We start from the raw sequence: 21,113 nt of genomic DNA on the forward strand, positions 1-21,113 counted from the left end.
GGGGCCCAGTGGCTGCAGTTGCCCGCTGGGGCCTCTGTTGCCTGGTGGCCCCGCCTCTCCCAGGCACAGGGCGACACAATGGCAGTGGCCAGCTACCCAGCTGTGGAGTCAGCTCCTGGCTAGTAACTAACGCAGTCTCCCAGTCTGCACTGGCCTAGATGCTCCCGGGCGGCACCGGTGCGCTGATCTGCACAGCTTGGGGGTGCCCGGCGGCAGGAGAGTCCTCGCTGTCCTGTGCCCACCCCGCTTCCGCCTGTCAGCGGTGGGGAGCGCAGGATCAGGGGCTGCGTCCCCTCGGTGCCCTGGGATCCCGGGCCTGTGCTGCTGGAATCATGCTCCCAGGGCGCGGCTCCGAAGGCAGCAGGGCGCAGCCCCCTCGGTCCAGAGCCGCCCACTGACCAACCGGCTTCTCCCCGTGCCCCGCCTGGGGCGCGCTCCAGCCCTTGACCGAGATCGGCCCAAGGAGTGCAGCGCGCTCTCCTCCGGGGCAGCACTTCCTCTATTAGTGACTCCGGGAGACTGGAGGCTCCTCTGCCCCTCTTGTGGTTCTGCCCGGTTTCCCTGCTAAGCGCCTTTTCATCCGGGAAGAATCCGGTGCGGATTTTTTAAAGTTCCCGCTTCTCCGGGGCTGGGCTTTCCTGTCCCAGAGGCTTTCTCCGCTGGCCTTAGCCAGGCTTCTCATGGTGCCCCTCCCCCACTTGATTCTTTTTTATTTTTATTTTTTCTGCCTTCCTACCTTGTTAGAAGCGAAAACCCTTCTCCCTGTAGCGTTCTGGCTGTTCTCTCTTTAAATCTCAGATCCAATTTGTAGGTGTTCAGGATGGCTTGAAAGTTATCTAAGTAAGTTGGTGGGGCCGGGTGACTTGGGGACCCTACTCCTCCACCATCTTTCTGGTGGTGGCCTCCCATTGACTACATTTTTTAAAGGAAAAACCGTGCTTTTTTCCATACTCTCCTCACAGAGACCCACCAACTGTTTGCTGTTTCCTTACACTTCACAACTGTTTTGTGTGTAAGCCCTTTGGAATGTGCTGGAGTTACTGCCTGCCATGTGGCTATTCCAACTGTTTCTGTTACTTTATTTCAGATCTCATATACAGTTGTTCCTTGAACAGCTAGGAGGTTGGGGGATCAACTCCCCCCAGCTAGGTCAAAAATCCATCTATGACTTTTGACTCTCCAAAAACTTAACTGCTAATAGCTTACTGTTGACTGGAAGCCTTACTGATAACACAACCAGTTGGCTAACACATATTTTGTATGTATACTGTACCCCTACAAGAAAGTAAGCTAGAGAAAAGAAAATCATAAGAGAAAATACATTTATGATATTGTATTGTAAAGCATAAATCTGCTTATAAATGGACCTGTGTGGTTCAAACCCATGTTGCTCAAGGGTTTTGCAGAAAGAGCTCATTGCAGCTATGCATGGCAGCATCATCCTGTCTTCTGGAGCCAGTTCCAGTTTCTATTTCTCTAAGTAGTATCTGAGTGATCCCAGAGAAACTCCTGTATCTAAGACTCAGCAACCTCAGAGAAAGCAAGGAGCTGGTGACTATGTGGTCAGAGTCCCTTTTTGAGGAAAAGTGGAAGAACACCATGTTATACAGTGGGCCACGGAATCTCTTGGATTTATAGCTACAAGTACCTGGGTCCCAGGCCTCCTGACTCTGGTTGGCCTCCTGTGCAAGAGTGGTGCATTTGGAAATGGCTCCTGGGGCATTAGGCTGGTCGCAAAACTCAGGGGGAAGTAAGAATGGGTAGTTATGTGGCTTGTTTTGCTTTGCTTTTTGCCTTTGTTTTCTTCTGGCTGCCAGAGCTTTCCTCTCTATGCCCTTGGGAAAAGGGTTTTCCCATTAGGACTCCATCTTGTTTGTGTGGCCCTGACAAAGTGGTTTGGGGTCTAGAATTGCCTTTCTCAGGGATCTTCTCCAAACCTCCAGCTACAGACCCCACGGATTCACCTCATGAGCCCCCTGTGAGGACGTTGGTGACAGGTAACTGTACGCAGGTCAGCCCATGGGTGGGTTGGTCATTGCTGGTCTTCAGTCTCGGGACCCCCCAGGCCAAGAGGGTTCTGGGCCCCCCTTCCCAGCCCCATCCAGAAAGACACCCAGCAGTCCCCTTTTAGATGGAGCGGGTGGCAAGTGCCCAGGATGAGTGTTTTCTGTTCTCTTGAGGACATGGACCATGGCACACCTATCCTAGTTCTACATAGAAAACCTCTCCCTCCTGCGGCTGTGGTCATGACTCAGGTGAAATCTTCCCCTTGGCATATTCATCGGGGTTTCTATTAACTATATTTTATGATGCTGTGACAAAATAGGGGCCTTGTGGACCTGGTGAGGGTCTCTCCTAGGGTGAGCTAATCCCTTGAGATAGCAATCAATAGTTTTCATATGCAGACCAACCAATCTAAAGTCCACACCTCCCACCACCTCCTTTATCAAACTCTCACACCCCCATTCAATATTCTCTTTGCCCCAAATCACCCCAAGTCCAGATACTGGACAACTAAGGGCCACCCTTCTAGTCCAGAGCCCACCAAAATTATTCAAACTATCCAATCTAAAGTTATACACAGCATACTCATCCTACCTCTCCCAATCCTTCTCATAAAGCCAGAATAATGACTATGGATCATGTTTTCCCCTCATTCTCTCTGCTCCTGACCAACCCGGGTGTTTCCTTATGTGGCCCTGAGTGTTATGGCATGTCCCCTCCTCTTGGGAGCATAGGTAATAAACTCCTCTTTCAAGGACATTGTCTCCATATCTGTCATCTTAACATACCTGATTAAAGCAAATCTCAGGAATATTTTAAGACATCTAGTTGATTAAAAAAAAAAAAAAGACATCTAGTTGAGGGGAAAGGCCTGAGTCATGGGCTCCTCTCAAGTCCAGGGTTTTGTACCTGGAAAGAGTCATTTGGAGCTGAAGGAGGTGGGGATTATTGGGAATTAACATTCTTGGGATTCATGTAAAGGCAGGACAGGGGCAGAGAACCCAACATTACCTTTGAATTTTCATACCGACCATTCAGGCTAGATTGTATTATGCTCATGGAAGTTACTCAAGGCTTCCTTTATGGCCCAGCGGGTAACTTATTCTGCAGTGTTCCATGTGTAGTTATTATGTGCACTGTCCTGTGTCAATTAAGTAAATAAATTTATTAGTAACATTTATTTATTTATTATTATTTATGTATTTATTTTTTATAAATTTATTTTATTGGTGTTCAATTTGCCAACATATAGAATAACACCCAGTGCTCATCCCATCAAGTGCCCACCTCAGTGCCCGTCACCCAGTCACCACCACCCCCCGCCCACCTCCCTTTCCACCACCCCTAGTTCGTTTCCCAGAGTTAGGAGTCTTTCATGTTCTGTCTCCCTTTCTGATATTTCCCACTCATTTTTTCTCCTTTCCCCTTTATTCCCTTTCACTACTTTTTATATTCCCCAAATGAATGAGACCATATTATGTTTGTCCTTCTCCGATTGACTTATTTCACTCAGCATAATACCCTCCAGTTCCATCCACGTCGAAGCAAATGGTGGGTATTTGTCGTTTCTAATGGCTGAGTAATATTCCATTTATTTTTTTAAATACAGAGTGCTTTACAAATTTCCATGTCGTCCTCGCACAGGGGCCATGCTAATCTTCTCTGTATCATTCCAATTTTAGTATATGTGCTGCTGAAGCGAGCACTTGTTAATAATATTGTTTAAATCTATTTCATCTAACTGAATTTTTGTTTGCCTGTTTTAGCTACCACTCAGTGAGATGTGTTAAAAATTTCCAGTTATGATAGTGGATTTGTCCACTTCTCCATTTACTTCTGCCAGTTTTAACTTTTAATATCCTGTATGCTATTCCAGTGTGTGGGATTTCCCCCCACACATGCAAGCAAGTCTCCTACAGAAGCTGGGTGTCCTATAATTTAACTCAATTTTGACACTATCTAACTGCAGATAGATTCAGATTCCACAGGTTGAGGGCTCAGTCCCACATGACCGCCCTCTACTTCAGATGCCAATCTCAAGTCCAAGTTGTTACATGTGCTTCTGACTGACTGGCTGTAAGTCAGAGGTTCCCACAACCCCTTCCCTTGGGTTTGATTAATTTGCTGGAGTGCCTCACAGAACCCAAGAAATCCATTTCCTCACTAGATTATTGGTTTATTACAAAGGATATTAAAGAATAACAATCAATAGCCAGATGAAGAGATACATGGAGTGAGGCTCCAAACGCAGAGGCTTCTGTCCCAATGGAATTTGGGGCATGACACGGTGGCACAAGGATGCATTCTTTCTTACTAATCTGGAAGCTCTGAACCCAGTCCTTTTTTTTTCCTTCAGACATCAGAGTTTATTGTTTGTTTAGTCCAAACACATTCAGAATGGTAACACAAAGAATACTTTTCCACCTGAAATAATTAAACTAGATTCTACTAGCATATAATGTTTAGCACACTAGAGCAATAAAGATGGTAATCCATTGCCTTCTATACTTACTAAAGCCAAGATGGTAAAGTCAATTTGGTCGCAATAGTGTCACCATCAAAAAAGGTCAGCAAATAACTGTAATGGTCAATGAATATTTTTACTTTGGCCCACTGAAAAGGGGACAAAATGTTAAAAGTCCACAGTCCTGCAGATGAACTATCACCATGGAGGCTTCATTACATAGTCATAATAAATCATTGGCCATTGGCGATTGGACTCAATCTCCAGTCCCTCTCCCCTCCCCAGGGGTCAGAGGAGTGGGACTGACTGTTTTAAACCTCTAATCACACGGTTGGTTCTCCTGGCAACCAGCCCTCAACCTTAGACGTTTTCCAAAAGTCGTCTCACTGACATACAAAAGACAGGCTTATCATTCTCATCACAGAGAATTCCAAGAAAGAAAGAAAACTACATTGGTGAATATGTAAACAAGTTTAACTGAGTGTTAACTGTATAATATGTGACAATAATGTTTTCTGGGATTTAAATATGGAGAAAATTAAAATGCTGTTTTAATTTGCCCTTCCCAAATTGTAAATTACACAGTTAACACTCAGTTAAACTTGTTCACATATTCATCAATGTAATTTTCTTTCTTTTCCATATCTGCCTTTCCACCTGGGGTCATATTTCTTCTGCCTGAAGAAGAAACTTTGCTATTTCCTTTAACTTGAGACTTTGAGTGCCATATTTGCCTATTTGTTACATTAAAATGACTGCTTTCCTTTTTTGAAAGACATTTCTTTCTAGGTGTGGAATTCTAGGTTTGCAATTATTTTCCTTCTGCACTTGGAAGATATAAGCTCATTCTGTTTTAGATTCCATTGTTTCTGTTGAAAGATGAGATTCCAGTCTGATTGATGCCTCTTTGAGGATGACCTGCCTTTTCTTCCTCTCTCAGCTTTGAGTACTATCTCTGGATGTCAACAGTGTTACTGTGATAGGCCTAGGTTTGGTTTTCCTCATACCACTCTAGGCTGGACAAACACAGAGGTTCGTGAATCTACAACTTGATGTCTTTTGTCACTTTTTAAACTTCTCAACTATCATTTCTCTAAATATATCTTCTGTATTGCTCCCTTTCTTTTTGGGGGGGGAACAATTGAACGTGCGTTAATGTTATTTGCTATAACACCTTCAACTCTTGCCCCTTCTCTTTCCAAATCTTCCATCATTTTGTCTCACCAGGCTTAATGCTGGATATTTCTTCAGACTTGCTGTTCATTTATATACTTCTCCATTCAGGTGGGGAACTTGCCTTTGACTCTTGAAACATAACATCACACAGTCAGGGCAGATTCTATTATTAGCTTAGAGCTCAGGTTGGAGGAGGGAGTTATAGTCATTAATTAACTTGTGCCAGGTCACCCAGCCTGGAAATGGCAGAGCAGGAACTAAGATCTCAGAATGGACTCTCTGCCCAACCCTTCTTCCTGTGCTTGTTCTCTCCTGGCCTGAGAATTCTTGCTACCGCTCATCTCCCAGGAGGCAGATGCACAGTGGAATTTTCCAAACTTTTAAGCATGCTGCTTGCTATATTTCTTTTTAGATGAAAAAAAGTCAATGATATTTCTTCATTATCCATAAATGCTATCACAGGACTTTGCTCTGTTATTTGGGTCATTGGTATATTTTCTACTTTGATTTGGTTTTAATTTTGTTTCTTTTATACTCTTCTTCCTGATTTCAGAGTACATTGATAGACATACTTCCTTTCAAAGAGGAGCTGGATACCTGGGTGTTTCCCAAGGAATTATGAAAACCAGTATAAACATGACATTTCTGGCATTCATCCTTCATGCATCTGTGAACAAGATGGAGAAACAACAATGAATGATACTTATGTGGATCCCCGAATAAGAGTGTTAAGAAAAAAAATTCAGCTGAGTAAAATTTAAAGATCCATTGGATTTATTCAACAATCCGTGAATTGGGCAGCATCCCATGCAGCAAATGGAAAGAAGCTCCTAAGAGCTGTACAAAACAGAAGACTTTTATAGGCAGAAGGAGGCAGGACAAGGAAATTACTAGAAAATAGTGGATTGTTTAAGACAAGGTCACCTTCCTTTTAAGGGATGGCAGGGATCTATTAGGCATATTACATCATTAGTACTGACCAGGAGATTCTAGACTGACTAGATTAGATTATATTTGTGATGCAGACTGAAACTACAAATAGGTTATGTATTCAGTCTCGGTTTGGTGACATGGGCTTAGTTCAAGTGACTCCCTTTGGGGTCCATGGGCACAATGTTTGTTGTTGATGGTGGTTTGTTTTTGTTGTTGTTGTTATTGTTGTTGTTTTGTTTTGTTTTGTTTTTACAACGGTAAGTGATCAGTCATCACAGTTGACATGTACTAGCCAGTGGCATACATAACCCTGTGTAGTTAACTATATCCTTATTTTCTACATGACAGAGCCTAGGAATTAATTACTGGTCAAGCAGTCCTAATGGTAGTCCTGGTATCTGTGGGCAAAAATGTAGAAATCATTTTTTTAGAATTCATGGAGTCCTTCTTTCTCTCCACATCCCTACAGCACCCACTAGGCCAACTGACTCTACCATAGGAGAAGCCAATGGCATTATTAAAGCCTTGCCTATGCTAATGTGAATATATGGAAAGAGAATTCCTCCAGGGAGGGAAATAGGGGTGCACTGGTGGGATGGAACCATGGGAGCTGGTTCAGGATCACAGCGAGTGTCCTTGCAAATGTATGGAATGTGCAAGAGAGACAGGTCAGGGGCAGTTGTGTTGGTCTTGTGTAGAGATGCTAGGTTACTTTGCTAGGATAGATGGGTTCTGTAATGTATCCTTTTTTTTTTCTTCTTTTACTAGAAGATATCAGCCTTGGTCATCTAAGGGCAGGTCCACAGAAGTGATATAAAGAGATTAGAGTAGAGGATGGCTAAAGGCAAAGGAGATGGAACAGCTTTCCACTGGATGGAACAACATTCCACTGGATGCCTGAGTTTGGCTCAAGGTGAATGTGGGAGATGGGGGGTTAAATCCCTGGAGACCTTGTCTAAATGGCAAGTAGCATCTTCACAAGGTGGGATCTCCTGGAAATTTATAAAAGGAAGATCATGTCTAATATCTTAAGTGTTTATTTGGAGGAGAGCTCTGAAGGAGAGAAAGGGGATTTAAAAAATCCATATTTGGCACAAATGTAAGAAATTATGTCCATGGTCCCTTTTTTAGCAGTTTCTTTTCAAGTTCAGTAGATGGTTGGAAGAGGATCTGTTCTCCAGCCTTAATTCCGTGTTGTCACTCTTCTCTGCTATCCTTATACCCCCTAGATGCCCTATGGGAGAAAGTATAATACATGGCTACTGAATTCAATCCTGAGCCATTGCAGTGTCCCCTTCACCACTGGTGATGTATGAGAGAATGGTGAAGCCAGAGAAATGGGCACAGGGAAGGGGAAGAGTTGGTTCTCCAAGACTTTTTCTGTTGCTTGTGCTGCCTGTGATTCCACTATGTGAAAACACAGACCTAGTACTTTGTCCAGGATGCTGACACTGACTGCTCATTGAAGGGTACTGGCTATAAGATGTGTAATGAAGAGAACCAGAAGGCGCATGCTGAGGACATGGCCAGGGGTTGGTCTTCTCCTTTAGAATGAGAGTCTTGGGGAAGGAGGACAGGCCAGAGGTTGGTTGTCTTATTTAGCATGAGAGTTCCTGGTGCTTACCCTACCCTTCCTTTCTATCTATAGATACCTTTTGTCAGTCCTTCTGATGTACCCTCCTTGGTGTGGTACAAGTTGGAGCCAGAAGAAATGGAGCAGATAAAAGTAATGCAGGATCAAGGCCCTTTGTGAGCCAACATCCAGACCCACCTCTTCTTCCTCCAGTCCCTAATTTCTCTACCCCCACCAGAGCTTCACAGTGGCTCTCTCCATCTCTCTCTGCAGGCGACCATGAACAAACACTATGATGTCTCCCAGCAAACCCTTGACCTCCAGAGGCTCTGCTTTGACCCAGGTACAGTTGACAACAGTAATTCTAGGGCATGTGAGGGCACAGGGATCTGCTTGGAAGGAAGACTAAGGGATGGTAATGTGGGGAGAGGTTGGTACTGGCTCTGGACCCTTCTCAGCCTTCTGGTTGCCTCCTGTTGGCTTCCCAAAGATTTGGTGGGTGGGACATGATACTGATATAATCCTGAATTGGGGAAATTGCATGGCTGCCACCCTGCAGATCATTGAAGAGAATTTCCCTGAGGTAAGACCCTAGGCCCAGTGCTGTCCTTATGGTAGAGGATGGAACCCATGGGCTGGAGGGAAGATTTGTCTCTGAGGCCATACATAGTAGCCATCACTCTAACTCTTCTTCACCAAAAGCTGTTGTCCTTGAACCTGTGCAGCCACAGGCCATACAGCGCTAGATGGCCTATATGACATTTTATAGGTCTCCACAGTCAAGATCCTGAACATCTCCAAAAATGAGATGGAAAGAGGGATCCAGATCAAATTTGGGGTTGACAGTGTGTGGTAGCACTCATTTGAGAGATGACAGGAGGTGGTAGAAGGTACCTATGTGGAAAGGTGGGGGCTGGGGGTATAGGGGTGCACATGTCTCTCTTTCCTTGGGATTCCTTTTACAATTCCCTCCTCATATTTCTCAGCAGAAGTTAGCCTGAAAGTTGAACAAAGCGAAGGGGCTGAAGGTTGTAGAGCTGTGGCCAGAAGGGAATCCATGTCAACTTTCCTGGGGACCTCTGACCCTGGGAGCCTGAGTTACCCAGCAGTGCCTGTCTGCGGGAAGTAGCAGCCATGCGGAGGACCACATGCTCTGCCTTCTCTTCTTTCTGTGTCCCTCACCTGTGCCTAGAGGTCTCCTTTCCTTCTTCTGAACTGCTTACCTGTTTGCCTGGTCTGGGGTCTCTTTCTTACCATCTTCTGCTCTCTCAGCTTTCTCTAACATGTTGCTATGTTCTGGATGTTTGTGTCCCCCATCCCACCCTGGAAAATTATAAAAATCCTGACACCCAAAGATGACAGTATCAGGAGGTGGGTTTTTGGGAAATGCTTAGGTCATGAGGATGCAACACTCCTGAATGGGATGAGTGCCCTTATATAAAGGGCTCCAGAGAGATCCCTAACCCTTTCTACCATGTGAGGACATAACAAGAAAGTGCCAGGTATGAACCAGGAAGAGGGCCCTCATCAGAAAGCGACCATGCTGCTGCCTTGATCTAGACTTTAAGCCTACGGAATGGATAGCAGTAAGTTTCTGTCATTTACCAGACACCTAGTTGGTAGTATTTTGTTATAGTAGCCTGAATAGACTAAGACTCAGGCCTTCCCATGGGTGTGTTCTAGGAAGCAGGAATCCCGCTCCTTTCCAGGATCAGAGTGAACACCTTGAGCCAGGTGCTGGTGTCCTGGACCGAGAAGGGTCCTCCAGCCCAGGGTTTCATGCTGAGACAGGTCTTCCTACTCCCTTCTGAGACAAGGCTTCCCTCCCTTGTTCTGAGAGGGAGCCTCCTTTTCTTGAACCAGATGTATCCCACCCCCAATCTCAGGTGGCCTTAATGGCTTTCCTGCCCCATGCTGAGGGCTGAGGTCCTGTTCCTTTGGCTGAATGCCAGGAGCTGGGCCCTCCTTGGGAGACACCAGGGTTCCCTGAGTCAGGGGGCCAGAAGTGGGTGACTGCCAGTGAGCAGAGAGCGTTCCTGGGGCAGGGATGGAAGGCAGAGGGCAGAGGTGCTTGAGAATGAAGGACAGGCCTCTCAGAGGAACTTCCCCCTCCCCTCCCTCCACACATCTCATCAACCTGACTGGTCCTTCAGGGGAACCCTGGTGAGCCTGACATGGATATAATCCCTCAGGCGAGGAACCAACTGAGATAATCACAGGTGCACAGGGGCCATCAGGAGAGAGGGCAGTGGTCATAAGAGGAGACCACAGACCCTCAGCCCTATGCTGACCTGGGGCTTGACCCTTTACTCCTTCTGGGACAGGTCTCCTGCCCCCGTGGTTGCCTTGTTCTCCATGCCCAGCTCGAATTGAGCTCACACAGGTGACAAAGTTTCAACCAGCATCCAATGGGCCCCCAGCCCAACACATGCATGTTTTCCATTCCTACCTTGGGTGACAGGGCAGATGAAGGAAAAGGCTGCAGCCATGAAGCCATTTCCTCCTTCTCTCTTCCTCCCTGACCCCACCACCATGGTAGAGCTTCTTTCCCTTCCCTTTGCTTTGCTTTCTCTTCATTCTTTGTCTCTACTCCCCTGTGTCTCTCTTACGTCTCCCCTCCTACCTTTACCCCGTCTTCTGTCTTCACCCCCCTCCCTCTCTGCCTCCTGGGCCTTGTCTCACTCATCTCCCTGCCCCAGCATCCTGGGCCATCCCAGGATGGGCGGTGGGGGTCATGGTCCTGCAGAATGCTGGACCCCTAGTGAGGTAGCAGAGCCCTGGGCTCCCACCCCATTCCCTCTTCTCTCTGGAGCCTTTGGTAGGGACTTGAAGGAAGGGAGGGAAGCAGAAACGTGAAGACAACCCTAGAGTCTGGGTTCCAAATGTTGCTTCTGGTGGTATTGGAGAAAGGAGTCAGGACTGTCTAGGTGGATGCTACATAGGGGAAAGGAAATGGAGGAGAGAGAGGAAGAATATGAGGGGTGCAGAAGACATGGGAGGGAAGAGGAAAAGGAGAAAATGTGCTTTTCCTCTGGGTCAGTCCACAGGGGAGGTGTGCAGGGCCCTGGTGTCTTGGACATGTGGTGTAGGTGGGACACACCGGGCTGTGTGCCCATGCCTGTCTAACCTGCACATCCTGGGTGTTAGGGACACAGGTTGTGGAGTGATGGCTCTCACCCCAAATCCTTACTTTCTGAACTTGGCCCATTACTTAACCTCTCATTTTCCTCATTTGCAAAAGGGGCCTAATAATGTCCATCTTTTGGGCTGCTGTAAAAGTTGAATCAAACGACCTTGTGAAGTGACTGTCACAGGGTCTGTACATAGTAACAATCCCTGTCACTGGAAGCAGATCTTCCTATTGTTGCCCTCCCCATCCTGACACCTTGATTCCCAGAGAACAATTGTCTTCTTCAGCATGAGTATCATCATAAGACCCTGATAGGGAATGCTGTGTGATGGTGTCAAGCATATGTAATTCGAAGGGGGTATTGTTGTTTGTTGTTGAAGTGGAAAGAAAGCCTTAGGGTTCCGTTCATAACTTCTTCCCATACCCCCTCCCAACCCAGTTTCATTGATATATAAGTGACATTCACCTTTTTGTAAGTTTATCTGTACCTTCATCCAGACCTCCACTGCTACCCCCACCAGCAATTCCAGGTGAATGCTGTGTTGTGGGTGGAACTCCCACAACCCTTTAAGGTTATGGGGAATGTGGTTCCTCAGTCCTCGGTGTTTTCTCAATATTGTGGAAAACCAACAGGTAGATCCAAAGAGTCTAGCCTAGTGGTTAAGGGCATGAGGGTATAGAATAGGAATATGGGTTCTTTCCCAGACCCAAAACATACTAGCTGTGTGACTTTGGTCAAGACATTGCTGTGACTCAGTGTCTTACTCTGAAAATGGAGTTAGACAGTCCAGTCCTTAGGCCATTTTATGGAGTAAATGAGACTATAAAACCATCCCTGGGGGATCCCTGGGTGGCACAGCGGTTTGGCGCCTGCCTTTGGCCCAGGGTGCGATCCTGGAGACCCGGGATCGAATCCCACGTCGGGCTCCCGGTGCATGGAGCCTGCTTCTCCTTCTGCCTGTGTCTCTGCCTCTCTCTCTCTCTCTCTCTCTCTCTCTCTCTGTGTGTGACTATCATAAATAAATAAAAATTAAAAAGAAAACCATCCCTGGGGTGCAGGTAAACCTCCTAATCTAGCTACCCTGGTTGATAATCTCTCCAAAGGTGGTCTCTGGGAGGGGTAGAGGTACCAACCAAAGAGTCTGGGGGCAGGCACAGTAAGGATATGGAAGGAACTTGGTTGCTGAGTGGCAATGGGAGCAGGACCATTGTTGGAGGACTGGGGTTGTCCAGCTGTCCAGCTGTCCCAGGGTTCATGTTTCTCCAGTGTATGCATCATGAATAACATGCTATTGTGAGGGACACCAGCCCCAAGGAGACCCAGAGCACTTCCTCTATCCCAGATTCCCACACCCTCTTGCAGCTCCTTGCCCACCCTCTCCCAGGAGCAGCAGGAAGGACGCAGGCTTTCTCTACTACCCAGTCTGGGACGAACCTCCAGTGGTCTCAGAAGTGAGTGTTGGGGGTGCATGGAGATAGGAGGTTTCTGGGAGGAACCAAGGAGGGAATAATGGGAACTTGCAGGTAATGTGTTTTGCTTGTTGATCTCACTCATCATCCTGAACATTTCTGTCTCCATACACATTAAATTACCTAGTTGTTTTGAACAGGTGTATATTATATTATGAATTCTTTGGGTCTCATTTCTTTATTGACAGACATGTTGGTTTCAGGAGTTTTCCCAGTACTCATTGTGCCACAGGGCTCTTTCCAGTGCATATGTTGCGGTAAATATGGAGCCATGTTTGCTTTGCGTAGATTGTGAAATGGCACTGTGCAGTCAGACTGTCACCACTTTGGTCCTAATGGATGCCACCTGTCCTTTCTCTAGCCCAGGTGACTTCACGACAGCCCCTGGGAGTACACTGGTTCTCACCTGGCCCAAGGTGAGGCCCAGGAATTCAGGCCAAGTGAGTGGAGACTGAATGACCTCGGGATGAGACTCAGGGCTCCTGGCTCTGCTGATCTCCCATATCCCTCCCTTCACTTCCTCCAGGCCAAGCACACAATCCCAGAGGAGGACCTCACCCAGGCTGGTGCAGGACCCTGAGAACGTATCCCTGACAAGAAACCCTTGAGTGTGGTCATCTTCATCCTCAGCATCTTTGTTGTGTTTTTCTTCTAGTCTGAGTAGATCCCTGTGATTGAGCAGGTGGTTGCTTGAGGCTGGGAAGCCAATATTTAACTGATACTAATCCACCCAAAGGGCACCGTAGTTCTGTTTATTTGTCTCACTCAGAATCCCTGATTCTTTTTTTTTTTTTTTTTAGATTTTATTTTTAAGTAATCTCTACACCCAACACAGGGCTGGAACTCACAACCTTGAGATCAAGAGTCATGTGCTCTACAGACTGAGCCAGCCAGGGTCCCCCTGATTCTTCTGATAATAAAGAATGACATTGCATGTTGTGTCAAATCCCTGCAAAATCCATTTGAGGCAGGCATTTTTGTACCACAGATGAAGAAAGGTAAAGTCAGAGAGGGTCAGAGACTCTTTGGGAACAGTGGGGTAGAGTCTAAAATCCTGGACCCCCTAAAGCCCAGGCTGTGTGTGTGCCCAGGGCCATGTGGCTGTTGAGGCAGAGAATGATCTGTTACCCTGGTAAACCTGGAGATGGTGCTCTGTGCCCCTGGCATATTATTAAAATGTTTTTATAGAGGGAACAGTATAATTGCTTAGTCATACAAATCTACTCAAATTTAAAAACAACATTTTCTTGGGAAAAAATAGCGTTAAAGAGCACATGAAAACCTGGGAAGGAAAAATTACCCACATATATGGATGACATAGGATAAAAGTCCTTGATATGTAAAAAAAAAAAAAACAGTAGAGATATCAGAAACTGAGATTAACCTAGAATTGTTATTAAAAGCAATAGGAATGCCCAACTAATCTGTGAAAAGCTATCCAAACACAGTAACTACAAAAATGTAGCTGCAAACATTGAGATGAGATACTGAATGAGAAAAGAAAGCTGGAGATTGTTATTCTCAGGAAAATTCAGAGAGAAAAGAGAGAGAGACAGAGAGAGAGGAGATAGTTCTGTGTACATATGTCTATATTAATATATTGTGTATAGGAAATGGATAGTCATTACTTATCAGAGTACAATATGTCAGGCAAAAACATGTAGCTATGACATGCCTCTGAGAGGTAGGCATTTCTGTCTTTATCTCAGAGACCCCTCCCTGCTTGCTGGTGTACAGGACAACTTTCAGAGACTGCAGTGGATAGAAAATCATTTGTATGAGGAAAGCCCTTCAAGGTCAGTTCTAGGAGGTTCCACAGTTAGACCTTCCCTGATACCCAGGAGCAAAGGGAAAGGAGATGGGTTTAGATGGAGGGGCAGCACTGGTGGCCCTTGATGGGGAGAGAGCTGATGAGGACATAGCCCTTCAGCCCCATGGCTCCAGGGCAGTCCCCAGGTTGCTGCTGTCTGCAGTTGAAAACCAAGAGTGCCCTGGGGTCAGAACCTTCCCAGGGTCAGGTGAAGATGGTACTCAGAGAGCCCAGTACCTGTCTGCTTACTTCACATTTATTCTCTGTCTTCACTTCCTCTATTCCCCACCCTCAGCTGGGTTCCTCTGTAAATGAACTATCTTGTACTATCTGGCAGTTAATACCCACTTCTATCATTCACACGTTGGCTGGATGGCAGGAATAATTAATAATACTAATAAAACTGAAAACAGCAACACTAGCAATAACAATAATAAAAGATACCAACAATTATAGCACACACAGTGGGATACATTATTTGTTCAAGATTATGCAAATACTGATTCCCAGCATCCTTCTGACCCCAAGGCCCCTGCCCCAACCCCTGTGTACACATTGAGTGTTCTTCTGGGTTAGGCTGGAGGCCAGCACAGGGAGGGGACTCACTCAAGGTCCTGTGGTCAGTGATGGGTCTGGCAAATGAGACCCATGTTTGATGACTCTCATCTTCTATTTAGCTGACCTGTTACTATTATTTGTTCTTCTATACTATCTCTTCTTCCTGAGGCTCAGTAAAAAATACAAATAAAAAAATAAAAAAATAAACTTAATTCATGTCAAAGTAGAAGTAAAATAAGGAGACAGGAAAGCACAAGGGGGAAAAGGAAATGATGAAATGGGACCAAAGTTCACTTCCTGCTGCTACACTTCCAGATGATGTTTCAAATCTTCTACTTCATGGGCAGAGGAGGCAGGGTAGGCCAGGAGTAATATACCTCAAGTTCTACTACAGGCCAAACATTCTTTGAGGTGTTCTCCTCTTCTTCTTAGAAGTCTGGAAGCAGGCACCCTTAGTCCCACTTTACAGACGGCCAACCTCAGACTCACAGAGCTGTGTAAGTTTTCCAGAGTCAGACATCTATCCCTTGCCATCCTCACAGGCCAATCAGCAGCCTCCCCTTTGGATGATGGATTTCCAGGGCTTAAGGACTGATAGTGGGAACCTTCCCTGATATGGAAATTGAGCGGTGTTATGTCCTCATTTAGCATGAAGATGATGGTGGGGATGAAATCCTGCCCCATAAGCCATGAGCCAAGAGGCCTGGATATGGGGGCCACACAGACTGGCTGATTCTTGGGGTGTTGAAGGGGACCCAGGAAGCAACACACACTGTTGCCTTTTGAAAAGGGAAACTGAGTGGTAGGATATTAACATGGACAGCTGCTATATGAAAGGTATTTTACAGTTCAGCTCATTGAATCCCAAGTACTCTGTGCAAGACCAATACTTACCAATGATCAGGGGACAGAAGTTAAAACGTAAGTAACAAAATCCAGGAAACAACCTTGTAAATTACTGTTCCAGGAGTTACAACAACTCATTAAGCTGTCACCCATTTGTCCTATGAGCCATCATTCCACATCTCTGAAGGCATTATTATTCGCTTGCTCTTTTTCAAACAATGTGCAGAAATACTTTTAAAATACTAACTCTCATTAAAAAGAATCAAATACCATCTGCACAGCAAACGTTAAAGGGTGTGTGAAAATCTGGGAGAAATCATTTACAACTTACATTCAGACACCTGTTTACATATGCAATGTGCAAAATGTTCTTAAACAATAGAGATAGGTCAATGGTATCAAGAGTGGATGCACATAACAAGGAATATAAATGCCTAATAAACACATGAAAACATGCCAGTCTAAATAAGCCATACCAAGTGAAATAAGGATACCATAATGTCTAAAGCAAAATATGACCCCATTTCTGCAAAAGAATATATATTAACATGGGTGTATAGGTATGCGTGTGATTAAATATGTTAGTGCACTACATACAGAGAAAAATTTGGGAAATAGGCACCAATAAGTTAACAGAGAATATCTTTGTACCATGGTGTTGGAAAAAGGTAGGGACAGATGGGAGCAACATAGTAATTTCAGCTTTTAAAAATATGTATTTCTATAGTTTTTTTTATATGTGTTAGACAAAGAGAAGCATTAACTGGCAACAGGACCAACTCTTGAGATCAAGCTTTGTAAAACAGGTAAATCAGCTACTGAGTCACAAAGTAATAGTGTAGAAATATGTTTATTTAGCAACGTAGAAACATGTTCATATCCTGCAGTATGAAAGTAGCACACTGAATAGATGTCTCTGATAATAATTCACTGCATATGCACTGTCGGAGATAGAGATATTTTTGTTTTATAAATCTTCATTTCTATGGTGTTTTAAATATGGAAACATTGAAAAAATATTGAAAAGGTAAAATAATTGCAAGCTGATTACAAATATGATACTTATATATTCACGGCTTTGCAAGCAGATCAAAACAATTTATTTGGCAGTTTTCTGTATACACAAGTTTGTGTATGTTTCTCTGTCTCACACTTCCCCACACCAATTATTCATCATACACTTTTACTTAGTTCATTCAACTAAGTACCCAACATTAAGTTCATCCATTCAACTAAGTTCATCAAACATTCATCATGCAACTTTTACTTAGTTCACAGAGGGGCTGGATTTCTAGTCCAAGCTTAAAGATCCCAGGATGGGTGTGAACGTAGAAGGATGACTGCCAGTGTGTAGAAAAGTCTAGAAATATCTATCTATCTATCTATCTAGCCTATGATATGGAATCTATTCACCTCCCTCCCTCATCACCAACACCACAGGCCTTTCCATTGCCTACCTTTTGCCAAGCCTCATAGTTGAGTCTTTCACACCTGCAGTTCTGACTCTGGTCACCAGGTAGCATTGTTCTCCATAATCTATAGCTGTTCTCCCCTGCCACCCTGCACCCCAATGAAAAGGCATACTTTTTATGAACAGAAGCAAAATGTTTCTTCAAAGCACGTCACAAGACAAGAAGTACAGTGTGATCCAAATTCTTTATGAAAAATTCATTTGTACAAAAAGATCTAAAGGATGCACGCACAGCTTCCTTTCCTGTTTATGCCTACATCTATATCTAATTAATTAGTTAATTAATTAGATATTGGGTGTCTACTGTGTGCCAGACACTATCGGTCTAATTCTACATCTGCATCTCTTCATCTTCAGACCTGCATGACTGGAAATACCCACAGGAAGCAACATGGATGTTGTTACCCACCCCTACCCTCCATGAGGTATGACCTCCATTTCCAGGAAGATTAGTTCAAGCTTGACCACCAAGTCCTAGAAACCCAGCATTGAAACGGGAAATGAGAAGGAAAGGGAGGGGCAAGATGGCGAAAGAGTAGGGTCTCCAAATCACCTGTCCCCACCAAATTACCTAGATAACTTTCAAATTATCCTGAAAATCTATGAATTCGGCCTGAGATTTAAAGAGAGAACAGCTGGAATGCTACAGTGAGAAGAGTTCGCGCTTCTATCAAGGTAGGAAGACGGGGAAAAAAGAAATAAAGAAACAAAAGGCATCCAAGGGGGAGGGGCCCCGCGAGGAGCCAGGCTGAGGCCGGGGCGAGTGCCACCAGGACAGCAGAGCCCCGTCCCGGAGAATCAGGAGCTGCACCAATCTTCCTGGGCGGAAAAGCCTCGCAGGGATTTGGAGCAGGACCCCAGGAGGGCAGGGATGCCCTCAGGCTCCCTGGGACCGTAACAGAGGAACTGCGCCCCGGGGAGAGTGAACCGAGCTCCCTGAAAGGCTGCAGCGGGCATGGCTGGACCCGGGAACAGTTCAGAGGGGCTCGGGTGGAGGCTCTGCGGAGAGGGTGCTGCTCGGTCCGGAGCGGAATCCAACAGCGCAGGCCCGGGAGCACTGGGAGCCGGGACACAGCCCAGGATTCGGCCTCCCCCCGGGGACAGGCAGAGGCCAGGAAGGCCCAGGACAGCAAGGACGCTCCTGCCCCGAGCTGAGCAGATCAGCGGCCCCGCCCCCGGAGCATCCAGGCCCTGCAGACAGAGAGCTCCGAAGTTACTGCTGGAGCTGAATCCAGGGCTCCAGGGCTGGCCGCCGCCACTGCGGTTGTTCCTCCTGGGGCCTCAGGGGGTAAACAACCCCCACTGAGGCCTGCACCAGGCAGGGGGCAGAGCAGCTCCCCGAAGTGCTAACACCTGAAAATCAGCACAACAGGCCCCTCCCCCAGAAGACCCACTAGACGGACAAGTTCTAGGGGAAGTCAAGGGACTTAAAGTACACAGAATCAGAAGATACTCCCCCAGGTTTGTTTTTTTTTTTTTCGCTTTTTGATTTGTTTCCTTCCCCCACCCTTTTCTCCCTTTCTTTCTTTTTTCTTCTTTTTTCTTTTTTTCTTCCTTTTTTCTTTTTTCTTTTTCTCTTTTCTTCTTTCTCTCCTCTCTCTTTTCTCTTTTCCCAATACAACATACTTTTGGCCACACTGCACAGAGCAAAATGACTAGAAGGAAAACCTCACCTCAAAAGAAAGAATCAGAAAAGTCCTCTCTCCCACAGAGTTACAAAATCTGGATTACAATTCAATGTCAGAAAGCCAATTCAGAAGCACTATTATACAGTTACTGGTGGCTCTAGAAAAAAGCATAAAGGACTCAAGAGACTTCATGACTGCAGAATTTAGATCCAATCAGGCAGAAATTAAAAATCAATTGAATGAGATGCAATCCAAACTAGAAGTCCTAATGACAGGGTTAACTAGGTGGAAGAACGAGTGAGTGACATAGAAGACAACTTGATGGCAAAGAGGGAAACTGAGGATAAAAGAGACAAACAATTAAAAGACCATGAAGATAGATTAAGGGAAATAAACGACAGCCTGAGGAAGAAAAACCTACGTATAATTGGGGTTCCCAGGGTGCCGAAAGGGACAGAGGGCCAGAATATGTATTTGAACGAATCCTAGCTGAAAACTTTCCTAATCTGGGAAGGGAAACAGGCATTCAGATCCAGGAAATAGAGAGATCTCTCCCACTAAAATCAATAAAAACCGTACAACACCTTGGCATTTAATAGTTAAGCTGGCAAATTCCACTGATAAACACAAGATCCATAAAGCAGCAAGAGACAAGAAATCCCTGACTTTTATGAGGAAAAGTATTAGGGTAACAGCAGACCTCTCCACAGAGACCTGGCAGGCCAGAAAGGGCTGGCAGGATATATTCAGGGTCCTAAATGAGAAAAACATGAATTCTTGGTTAAGAATACTTTATCCAGCAAGGCTCTCATTCAAACTGGAAGGAGAGATAAAGAGCTTCCAAGACAGGCAGGAACTGAAAGAATATGTGACCTCCAAACCAGATCTGCAAGAAATTTTAAGGGGACTCTTAAAATTCCCCTTAAAGAAGAAGTTCAGTGGAACAATCCACAAAAACAAGGACTGAATAGATATCATGGTGACACTAAACTCATATCTCTCAATAGTAACTCTGAACGTGAACGGGCTTAAAGACCCCATCAAAAGGCACAGGGTTTCAGAAAGGATAAAAAAGCAGGACCCATCTATTTGCTGTCTACAAGAGACTCATTTTAGACAGAAGGACACCTACAACCTGAAAAAAAAGCTTGGAGAACAATTTACCATTCAAATGGTCCTCAAAAGAAAGCAGGGGTAGCCATCCTTATATCAGATAAACTAAAATTTACCCCGAAGACTGTAGTGAGAGATGAAGAGGGGCACTATATCATACCTAAAGGATCTATCCTACATGAGGACTTAACAATCCTCAATATATATGCCCCAAATGTGGGAGCTGCCAAATATTTAAATCAATTAAGAACCAAAGTGAAGAAATACTTAGATAATAATACACTTATACTTGGTGACTTCAATCTAGCTCTTTCTATACTCGATAGGTCTTCTAAGCACAACATCTCCAAAGAAACGAGAGCTTTAAATGATACACTGGACTAGATGGATTTCACAGTTATCTACAGAACTTTACATCCAAACTCAACTGAATACACATTCTTCTCAAGTGCACATGGAACTTTCTCCAGAATAGACCACATACTGGGTCACAAATCGGGTCTGAACCAATACCAAAAGATTGGGATCATCCCCTGCAGAGTCTCATACAATAATACCTTGAAATTAGAACTAAATCACAACAAGAAGTTTGGAAGGACTTCAAACACGTGGAGGTTAAGGACTATACTGCTATAAGATGAAAGGGCCAAACAGGAAATTAAGGAAGAATTAAAAAGATTCATGGAGGGATCCCTGGGTGGCGCAGCAGTTTGGCGCCTGCCTTTGGCCCAGGGCGCGATCCTGGAGACCCGGGATCAAATCCCACGTCGGGCTCCCGGTGCATGGAGCCTGCTTCTTCCTCTGCCTGTGTCTCTGCCTCTCTGTCTCTCTCTGTGTGACTATCATGAATAAATAAATAAAATCTTTAAAAAAAAAAAAAGATTCATGGAAACTAATGAGAATGAAGATACAACTGTTCAAAATCTTTGGGATGCAG

General features: G+C 45.0%; 1 long non-coding RNA gene and 1 other non-coding gene across 3 annotated transcripts; one reads left to right on the plus strand and one right to left on the minus strand.

Moving 5' to 3' along the window:
• Positions 1-799: 799 nt before the first annotated feature.
• On the plus strand, positions 800-12,224 carry LOC111094839. 2 transcript variants are annotated; one of them, XR_005385979.1, is made up of 5 exons: positions 800-1,997; positions 7,346-7,490; positions 8,226-8,326; positions 8,424-8,493; positions 9,140-12,224. It is a non-coding gene; the product is annotated as an uncharacterized LOC111094839 (long non-coding RNA). The 2 variants fall into 2 exon arrangements; XR_005385980.1 differs by lacking the exon at positions 8,226-8,326.
• Positions 3,604-3,710, minus strand: LOC119868580. The gene has a single exon (XR_005386575.1). It is a non-coding gene; the product is annotated as a U6 spliceosomal RNA (small nuclear RNA).
• Positions 12,225-21,113: the final 8,889 nt, after the last annotated feature.

Source organism: Canis lupus, chromosome X (assembly GCF_011100685.1).
Source record: "Canis lupus familiaris isolate Mischka breed German Shepherd chromosome X, alternate assembly UU_Cfam_GSD_1.0, whole genome shotgun sequence".
Classification (NCBI taxonomy): domain Eukaryota; kingdom Metazoa; phylum Chordata; class Mammalia; order Carnivora; family Canidae; genus Canis; species Canis lupus.